Genomic DNA, 2,685 nt, shown 5'->3' on the forward strand with positions numbered 1-2,685 from the left:
GTGGATTTACTATTGTGCTTTTGGATCATTAATGTGTTTAATAATCTACATGTAATTCCTTTTCAATTTCAACATTAAGACGTATTACCCGACATTCTTATCAAGCACACTTTACTATAATGTAATGTGTTTTAGCTAATTTGATGACTATAAAATTCTCAAATTATCAATCAGTCAAAGCCAATTAGTAAAAAGAGGTGACATAGCCCATTTGTAGCTGCCCTTTCCAGTAAGTCTCCAGAAGTAAGATGATGACAGTAGTGTTAGTATGTCACTATCACTTTTTTCATAGAGAAGTCCTTTTCTACACATACCCTATGTAGAGTGCCTGGAGACCAACCAGATTATCTCCCATCATATTATAGCAGTAATATAAAGGTGTACGGAGCTAAACCAAAACAAAAATTATGTATGAATAAACAGCAGTGGAGAAGATAAATTTGATGGAGTAATACTTAAAGTCATTAAAGGAGTATCTGATGCAAACTTGGTGTATGGAGCCTGTGGTACATGAGGAAAAAGAGCAAACCACTGGTTAATACATATATTGTTATACACACTAATACAGTGGTCACCAACCTTTTCAGACCTACGGACCACTAAACCCATGAACTCTTGACCATGAGTGATGTCATAATGCAAGGGCCCACCCACTCTTGTGACACATCCCGCCCACTTCCCTGAGCCTGCGATACATACAGAGGACATGGTCTGTGGCTCTGGCTCCCCAGTTGGGTCCTTTTCCTGACTCCCCTGGGGGGGGCGCACTGGCCAGAGCCGCGGACAACCAGTTGCCAACCCTTGCACTAATATGTCCAATGCCTAGAAACACAATAACACATAAAAGGCTCTGTCCCACATATTGTATATATGCTAAAATCATCTGTAACAACCCAACACTGGTGGCAAACAAAAGTGTCCACCAACAAATAAAAATGTAATGCAGAACTTTCTGTATAATGTACATATACCGGTAGTTACCCAATATTAAGTGGGCAGTAATATCAGCACACACATTTCTGAAAAGTTATAATCCCTTTTCACACCTTTGGTCAAATATAGCATTCTATTTAAAGTTTCTTAGAGGTGAGTAAAATCTGGATGTTTGTAGCTGTTTATAAGTGTAGTTGGAACAAAGTCTGCCGTTTTAAAAGTTCACTTTTTACATTTTGTTATGAAGTGTTTCCCTATTCTGTAATCCAGTTCTGTTTTTTTTTACCATAGACATTGTTCTGCAAGCAGAAAGAACATTGGAGGCTCCAGTGCACTATAGTGCCTGATGGATTACAGACACCCAATCTGTACAGCCCATGGCCTCCCTCATCAATCTCACTGAAGTAGTATCAGTCAATGGCTTTAAATTTCATCTGGATCAAAAAAATCTGAAAATATATTTTCATGCAAATCACATGCAAATTTCATTTACTGGAAAGGAAGCTAATCAAACTATTTAGCTGATGAGTTTGATTGGCTCAATTTTAAGTCAGTGCATTTGCATGAATTTAGGATGGGATCTAAACAATTAGGTTTTCTACATTTCATTGACAATTTGTGGTGTCATCAAAGGGCATCACTCAGTCCATTGCCATGGAATAGTAAGAAAATTGTTTCTGGATATAAATGACCATAGGCACTGTTTTCGCATGTAATGAAAGCCAATGACAATGATGGCATCAATTGTAAAGTGAAAATTCTTTTAAATGCAAGTTAAAAAAGCAGTGTTGTTTAGACACATAAAGGGGGGTTATGGATGACTTACAAAAAAAAACACTAGAGTTCAGCTTTTGTACAGTTTGGATGCAAGGAGCTGTCCTGTCTGTCTCCAGGTGCCATACACAAGAACTCACTATGTAAACTTTAGATGACATCTGAAGCTACAGATATTTGTAGCACAGGAAACTCTAAATTTGGGGTAAATCTCACTGTTGTAACATTGAGATCTTTTCATACAACAACCTAGCATGAACTTGGACAGTGTAAACTTTTCAGAGGAAAGTAAAACAATAGGCATGCTGGTTTTGTTTTTTATTCATTCTCCTAAAAGAAAGCAAAAAAAAATGTTGGTAAGATTCTTTGTTTTTTTGTGTAAAAATGCAGCTAGCAATTGAATATGTGCCTCTGTAGCAAACAACAATCCAACTTTCTGTCTGTTGGCGATCTAAGAGTATTGTATCCCAATCTTCTGGAGGCTTTGTATGGGATACCTAAAATAGAAACAACATTTAGTAAATACTTTGCCTTTGTAAATTGCACAGAGGAATGATCTTAGCATTGTTGTAAATTGTGCCAGGCCATCAATAAATATTCATACCTTCTGAATGACCCGTGTCAGCAACATGATCTTCAATATTTCCTGCATTTTTAGTCCTATTACTATATTTTATACTACTCAGGATCGCAAATTTGGGACACTTGTGGATATTCCATAGTGAGGGATTGCCTTACTTTTTCCATAATATCTGCCTTTTAGGAATTGTAATAGAACTCGTATAATGTACAGAATTACAGTTATATGACACCTCACATGTTTTATTTTTGGTGCTTTTGAGTAATGTGAATTGTGTACGGAATATATAGAGAAACTGAAGACATTTTATTCTTACTTTATATGACATAATGTTATTAACTACAAGTTATGGTAGGTATAAGTAATTTTATATTGAAAAAGGCAAAAGGAAAGTATGT

This window comes from Pyxicephalus adspersus, chromosome 8, assembly GCF_032062135.1.
Source record: "Pyxicephalus adspersus chromosome 8, UCB_Pads_2.0, whole genome shotgun sequence".
Lineage (NCBI taxonomy): Eukaryota > Metazoa > Chordata > Amphibia > Anura > Pyxicephalidae > Pyxicephalus > Pyxicephalus adspersus.